Source organism: Ziziphus jujuba, chromosome 11 (assembly GCF_031755915.1).
Source record: "Ziziphus jujuba cultivar Dongzao chromosome 11, ASM3175591v1".
NCBI classification, from domain to species: Eukaryota; Viridiplantae; Streptophyta; class Magnoliopsida; order Rosales; family Rhamnaceae; genus Ziziphus; species Ziziphus jujuba.
Genome location: NC_083389.1, coordinates 1,314,802 through 1,322,338, shown reverse-complemented (window position 1 = coordinate 1,322,338; position 7,537 = coordinate 1,314,802). Strand labels below are relative to the sequence as shown.

Here is a 7,537-nt window from a genome sequence, read left to right as displayed (position 1 = left end):
TTTAGAACCTGTTTGAAACATGGATCTAATAAATTTTACATATTTGAGGGATATTTGTTTAAGGAAAACAAACTTTGTGTGCCTAATTGTAGTATAAGGGAATTATTGGTTCGGGAAGGACATGGGGTGGTTTAATGGGTCATTTTGGTATTTTAAAGACTTTATCCTTGCTGTAAGAACATTTTTATTGGCCGAACATGAGGAGAGATGTTGAGAGAATTTGTGAAAGATGTGTGAAGTGCCGAAAAACAAAATCAACACTAAAACCGCATGGATTGTATAAGCCTTTGCCGATTCCTACCTATCCTTGGATAGATTTGTCTATGGATTTTATTCTTGGGTTGCCTAGGTCAAGGACAGGTAAGGATTCAATATTTGTTATAGTAGATAGGTTTTCTAAGATGGCACATTTTATTGCATGTAATAAAACTGATGATGCATCCAACATTGCTAATTTATTTTTCAAGGAAATTGTGAGATTGCATGGAATGCCAAAAACTATTGTGTCGGATAGGGATGCTAAGTTCTTAAGCTATTTTTGGAAAACATTGTGGGCTAAATTAGGTACTAAGCTTTTATTTTCAACTACTTGTCATCCACAAACTGATGGACAAACCGAAGTAGTAAATAGAACTTTATCTACACTGTTGAGAGCATTAATTAGTAGAAATTTAAGGACTTGGGAAGAATGTTTGCCACATGTTGAATTTGCATATAATAGGTCTTTACATTTAGCAACTAAATTTACTCCATTTGAAATTGTTTATGGTTTTAATCCTTTGACTCCATTAGATTTAACACCTTTGCCTTTAAGTGAGCGTGCTAATCTAGATGGAAAACAAAAAGCTGATTTTGTAAAGCAGATTCATGAGAAAACCCGAGCAAACATTGAGAGGAGGACCGAGCAATATGCAAGGGTGGCTAATCAAGGCCGAAAATCAATGGTGTTTGAACCTGAAGATTGGGTGTGGCTGCATTTAAGGAAAGAAAGATTCCCCGAACAAAGGAAATCAAAACTCATGCCGAGGGGTGATGGACCTTTTCAAGTTTTGGAGAGGATAAACGACAATGCTTACAAGCTTGATCTACCGGGTGAGTATAATGTTAGTGCTTCCTTTAATGTTGCTGATTTATCTCCTTTTGCTGCAGGTGATGATTTCGATTTGAGGACAAATCCTTTCCAAGAGGAGGGGAATGATTCGAATCCACCCGAGACAGCTCGACCAACAACCCGCTGGGGTGCTGACCCATTACAAATGAAGGTGGGGCCGATCACTAGGGCCCAAGCCAAGAAGTTCAAGGACAATCGTGCTGTCTTCATACAAGGAATAAGTCATAGTCAAGAGGGGTTGGCCATATCTAAAGAACAAAGGCCTGTTTTACTCATACAAACAATAGAAGCCAAAACGGGGTCGGGTGATGTTTTTGGTAACAATAAAGAGGCCGGGTTGTATGAATTGGAACCCCATCTTTATGGGTTTAATTTATATGGAGGATGAGTCATAGAAATGAGCCAAAGCAGCTTCAAAGCCGACCAACAAGGAGGTTTGCGCACAAGGAGAAGGAAAGGCCGGATTTGCTGTATTCTTCGTGGGCTTTACTGTATTTTACTGTATTAGCCTTTTCTCTTGCTTCCAAGCAAGGGCAACGTGAGGAACTTCACAATAAGCTTATTTGGCATCCTACAAAGCATATTGAAGCTGATTTGGAGCTCACTTGGATCAAAGAATTGGTCAAAGTCAATGTAGTCAAAAAGCTAGTATTTTAGTTTCCTAATTTTATTCTACTTTTTGTTTTAGGAAACTACCATTATTTTTAGTTTCTATTTATTTATTTTCTGGACAAATAAGATTAGGAAAGTTATTATTTTATTATTTTCTTTGTAAATTAATTAATTCCTAATTCAAAATAAAGGAATTAATTAATCCAAATTAGATTAGGAAAAGGAAAGTTTCGGCCAAGGAAGAATTCTCCATTGAGTGGCCGGTTTTTCCAGGGTTTTTAGGGTTTATTTTGTTTCTTTCAAAGCCTATTTAAAGGCTTATTTTTCATTAATAAAAACTTTGAAAACTTTGATTTGATAAAGAAAATACTTGTGAGATTAATTATCTCTTTGTTCTTTGAGAACACCTAAAATACCGTTAGAGAATTGGTTGTTTTAGCTTGACTTATCAATAGGTTTTCCATCCCCTATTGTGGTGTCTACATTATACCAAGGTTTCTAAGCACAGGTTGGTTAGGGGTTGAGGTCCATTCCATTAGAACTTGAACTTAATTAAGATCCGGGCTAATATAATACGGGTTTAGGAGCAGGTCATCCTAGGTTCGTATCAGAAGTACCTTACCTCACTTACGAAGAAATAGTTGATGCTAGGCTCCAAACTATGAGAGTTTGCTTCTTATTTTTTTCATGTTTCTAAGAGTGGTCTGATCAAATAGGGATCAGAGCACTCCTAATGTTCGAACTAGACATTAATGGTTGGCTTCATTGGTACCCTTTCGGTATGCATTGCGAACACTTTCATTTTTAACGTCTCATCCTCTCTAGAGAAGTGAAACTCGAATAGATAGAGCAGATGGTCCAACTACATAACTTTTTCTTTTTCATTACTTCCATGGTCGTGCCGTGTGGCACGGCAGTACCCGTACTATTGAAATGGTTCGGCAGTGGAGATGTTCCCACAGGTGCCCCTTCTTCCAATGGTACTATAATTCCTATTCCTATCCCTGCATTCCTTCTTTTGGTCTATCTACATTCCAAGAAATTCATATGCTCCATGGACAGAGCAAAAAGTGTAGTCTTGGTCAGAGCAAGCCACCCTATTCTATTACCAGACATAATAGTTAAGAGAAGCTTATCTAAAACTAGAGCTAGAAAAGCCTTATTTTGTTTCGTTTCCATTCTTCATTTCCTTCTTCTCTCATCCAAGGGGAACTTCTCATAGTTAGAATCTTTATGCGGTGTGATCTGTTTACTATTCTTTCATACTCTTTTCTCTTTACCACGCGATAGGTTAGTGAAGCATAAGTGGGCACTAAGAAAGAAACACCCAACACTTTGGCCTAACGGGAATGAGTAACAACGAAATGACAAGATAAGGTACTTTGGGCACCCCCATTTAAAAAGAAAGGGCGAAGGTTTTGGGCCTGTAGCTTTCCCCGTCCCCCTTTTGTTGGGTGGTACTTGTGTGAAGGGTATGCCACCATAGATTGGGCTTGAAGCTCTTGCCTTACTAACAAGCCAACAGCTGATGGCTGTTGGTCACGATTACTATAAAAAAGCTCCAATGAAGATGAATATTTCACATGGAGGAGTGTGCATCTGATGTTGGGTGTTCTTCTGTCGTGCAACCCGGTGGCTTATGTGCGACCTGTGGCCCATGCCTCCTATTTCTTCAGGGCTGCCAGTGTGAACTTTGATTTGATCCCGGTATTCAATCCTGCAACTGAGATCCTCAGTTGACTCCTTAACCTTGATAGGAAGATGGCTTATTCAATAATTCATGCATAAGGGTAAGGAACTTTGGATGAACTAATGCGAATGGATGTAAGCCTCACTGCTCGAAAACACCCAGTGCTAACTACACTGAGAGACATGAAAGCATAGGCAACGCCAATTGGCGAAATGGCATTAACCATCCCTAGCGGTACAAAAAGAGAGGTAGTGACGATATCATCTACGTCTGTACCTGATACGAACCTAGGACGACCTGCTCCTAAAACCGTATTATATTAGCTCGGATCTAATTATGTTCAAGTTCTAATGGTCACCTTGACCCCTAACCAACCTTGATTAGAAACCTTGGTATATAATGAAGATGCCACAATAGGTGATGGAAAACCTATTGATAAGTCAAGCTACAATAACCAATACTCTAATGGTGTTTTAGGTGTTCTCAAAGAACAAAGAGATAATTAATCTCACAAGTATTTTCTCAATCAAATCAAGGTTGTATTCTTATTGAAAATAGGCCTTTAAATAGGCTTTGAAAGAAATAAAATAAACCCTAAAAACCCTAGGAAAAACCGGCCACACAATGAAGAGTTCTGGCTTGACCGAATCTTTCTTTTTCCTAATCTAATTAATTAATTCCCTTATTTTCAATTAGGAATTAATTAATTTACAAACAAAAATAATAAAATAAAAACTTTCCTAAAATTATTTGTTCAATAAATAAATAAATACAAATCCAAAATTAAAGATAGTTTCCTAAAACAAAAAGTAAAAACAAATTAGGAAACTAAATATGGTAATTTTCGGCTAGGTTGATAATGACCCTTCTTTGACCTAATTGGACTCCAAATCAGCTTCAATATGCTTTGTAGGATGCCAAATAAGCTGAATATGAAGTTCCACACGTTGGCCATGCTTGGAAGAAGAAGAAAAAGCCAACTCAGCAAAATACAGTAAAGCCAGCACAAAATACAGTAAAAAATAGGCCAAATTTGAAACTGTCCGTACAACCCCTTTTTGAATTCCTTTGAATCTGGATTGACTTGATTCCATTTCCTCTTAGACATATGTATTGAATCCATAAATATTGGGAACCATTTCATGCTGCCCGTTGTCCATATTTGCACCAAAACTGCTACCCAGGTCTATATCGGCTTCCACCACTTGGATGCTTAGAATAGGCTTTGTATCTTCAAGTATGGATAAGCTCTGTTGAGATTGATTGCCCCCTATATAAATGCTCCCAGGTTGTCTTTAAATACCTTAATTTGAGCTCTTATGATTGGCCTAGTCTTCATCCGTGTCGGGTCAGCACCCCAGTGGGTTATCAGTTGAGCGGGCTCGGACAGAATCACATCATTCCCCTCCTCTTGAAAAGGATTTGTCCTCAAATGAAGATCATCACCTACAGAAAAAGGAGTTAAATCAGCAACATTAAATGCAGCACTAACACGATACTCACCTATGAAATTAAGTTTGTAGGTATTGTCGTTAATCCGCTCCAAAACTTGAAAAAGTCCATCCATAGGCGGCATGAGCTTTGACTTTTTTTGTTTAGGAAACCTTTCATTTCATAAGTGCAAGCAAACCAATTCTCGTGGGTCAAACACTATTACAACAAAATCTAGAAATACATGCTCATTATGGTAAAAATTACACTTTTTAAAGTTAGCGAACAATATTTCCCAAATTTTCCAATTTCCACTAAGTAAAGCTTTTAATAATGCAGATAAAGTTTTATACAACAAAAGCATTTTTACTTTAGTATCTTTGTAATTCATAACCAGCAATGGTTTCTTACCCAAGATAGCCTTATTAACATCCCTAAAACTCAAATAAAAATTTTTACTTTTTCTTTCTTTCCTTTCTCTTCCTTTTTCTCTCTCAGTTTTCTCATCATTTCTCTTAGGTTTCTCCATTCTTGTCACCCCACTTTCGGCCTTCTCAACGTTTTTGCACTCAATTTGTGTTTTAAAATGCTTACCTTGGACAGCAAGCTTGGACTTACCTTCTTAGATGGATGGTGAAGCCGTTAATGCAATACTAGCCTTCTCCTTGAGTGTTTCGGCTTCTCTCCTTTGTTGTATTTGTAATTGATCTCCTAGACTTCCTTAGGAGTTAATGGCTCCAACTTGACCTTCTTTCCTTTAAACCTAAAAACAATACAATTCTCTCGACCAAAATGAGTAGCATCTTTATCAAATTGCCATGGTCTACCTAATAGAATATGTCCGGCATGCATAGGCACAACATCATACAAAACAACATCCACATATTTATATATACTAAATTTTACTTTGGCTTGTTTATTCACTTTCATTTCACCACTATCATTAAACCATTGTAATCTATATGGTTCAGGATGCTTAATTGTTGTTAAGCCTAATTTATCAACTACAATGTTACTAATTACATTTGTACAACTTCCACTATCAATAATCATACTACAAATTTTACCTTCGATTTCACATCGGGTGTGGAAGATGTTTTCTCTTTGGACTTGATCCTCATCCTTGTATACAGCAAGTACTCTCCTAGAAACCAAGTTTAATTCAGCATTGGTCACATTCAAAGTTTCGGCCTCATCCTCTAAGTACTCCTCCTCTTGCTCGGCTTCATCTTCACTTTCCTCACTTTTCGATTCTAGCTCACCATTGCCTTTCAACACCATAATCCTTCTATTTGGGCATTGGCTTGTGATGTATCCTCGTCCCTAGCACTTAAAACAAATTATTTCTCTTGATCTTGATGGTTTAGGATCAGATTTAACCTCATCATAAGCATCTCCATGTCCTTGTAATAATCCTCCACGGACATACTTCCTTGAGATAGGGATTGAAGCCTTTGATGCAGCAACCTATAATAATGTGATGGTACGAACCACTTCCTCATGGCTCCTTTCATTTGTTGCCATGTTGTGATCAAGTCATCAACAACTTTCCTTCGGGTACCTTGCTCATTTGTTTACCATTGGAGTGCATAATGGCCAAACTCCATTTCTGCCAACTTCACCTTCTTACCCTCCGAATAATTATAGCAGTCGAATATCATCTCCATCTTTTCTTCCCACTCCAAATATGCCTCGGAATCACTTTTTTCCATGAATGGTGGGATGTTGATCTTGATATTGCTAAGATTGTCATTTGTTTCTTCCCTCCTATACCTTCCATGGCTAGCTCTCTCTTGGACAGCAAAGGTTTTGTCCATGCCTTCCTCAAAGTCTCAACCGAAATTCTCCTCCTCAAATTCCTCTCTCGGTCTTTCACGGCATCCTCCTCCTCGACCTCGACCTTCATGGAACTCTTGCCTATTTCTTGTCTTCGGAATTCCTTGGGAAACTTCTAGCCTTCCCATCCTTTGATTCATGTGCACAACTTGAGCACTCACCCACTGTAATTGTTTCAAAACAGCTTTCAATTCCGTTTGCTCACCACTCCCGGTAGCTTGTGGATCACCATGAAATCCTACGAACTCCTCTTCATTAATTCTCAAAGGTAGGTTGATGTGATTCCGCCAGAGGCCGCTCAACCGATAACCCGCTGGGGTGCTGACTTGACACGGATGAAGACTAGGCCAATCATAAGAGCTCAAATTAAGAGATTTAAGGACAAGCTGGGAGTATTTATACAGGGGGTAATCAATCTTAATAGAGCTTGTCCATACTTGAGGATACAAAGCCTATTCTAAGCATCCAAGTGGTGGAAGCCGATACGGACCCGGGTGACGGTTTTGGTACATTTTTGGAGTCCGAGAAGCATGAAATGGTTCCAATGCTTTATGGGTTCAATAAATATGCCTAATAGGTCATGGAATCAAGTTAAAGCAGCCTCAAATGCAACCAAAAAGGGCTTGTACGGACAGCTTCAACAATTTGGCCGAATTTGCTGTATTGCTAGCTGGCTTTACTGTATTTTATTGTATTAGCCTTTTCTTATTTTTCCAAGCATGGGCAACGTGTGGGCCTTCATATTCAGTTTATTTTGCATCCTAAAAAGCATCTAGAAGCTGTTTTGGAGCTCAATTTGGTCAAAGATTGGTCATAGTCAACTTAGTCAAAAAGCTAGTATTATAGTTTCCTAATTT

General features: G+C 38.3%; 1 pseudogene; it reads left to right on the top strand.

The window, feature by feature from the left end:
• The first annotated feature begins 2,576 nt into the window (after window positions 1-2,576).
• On the top strand, window positions 2,577-3,463 carry LOC132799868 (cytochrome c biogenesis CcmF C-terminal-like mitochondrial protein; annotated as a pseudogene).
• The last annotated feature ends 4,074 nt before the right edge of the window (window positions 3,464-7,537 follow it).